Source organism: Haliaeetus leucocephalus, unplaced genomic scaffold (genome assembly GCF_000737465.1).
Source record: "Haliaeetus leucocephalus isolate CR32 unplaced genomic scaffold, Haliaeetus_leucocephalus-4.0 Scaffold295, whole genome shotgun sequence".
NCBI classification, from domain to species: Eukaryota; Metazoa; Chordata; class Aves; order Accipitriformes; family Accipitridae; genus Haliaeetus; species Haliaeetus leucocephalus.
Genome location: NW_010972731.1, coordinates 6248174 through 6248400, shown reverse-complemented (window position 1 = coordinate 6248400; position 227 = coordinate 6248174).

The following is a 227-nucleotide window of genomic DNA, read 5'->3' as shown; positions in this document are numbered from 1 at the left end:
TGGGGGTTGTCTTCTCTCCGAGCTCCGCCGTTAAATCGTTGTTATTATCGATATTAGTTTAATGAAGCTTGGTGGAAGATGGCGTGCTCGCTCCCGGCGCTCCCTTTGTTTGCTGGCGGGGGGGGGAAGTTCGGTCCGCTGTAAATATTTTAAGGGATGTAGAAGGAGATGGCGCTTTAATAATAGTTTGGGGGTGCTGCTTGCGTGGGAGGGGGGGTCGCCCCCCC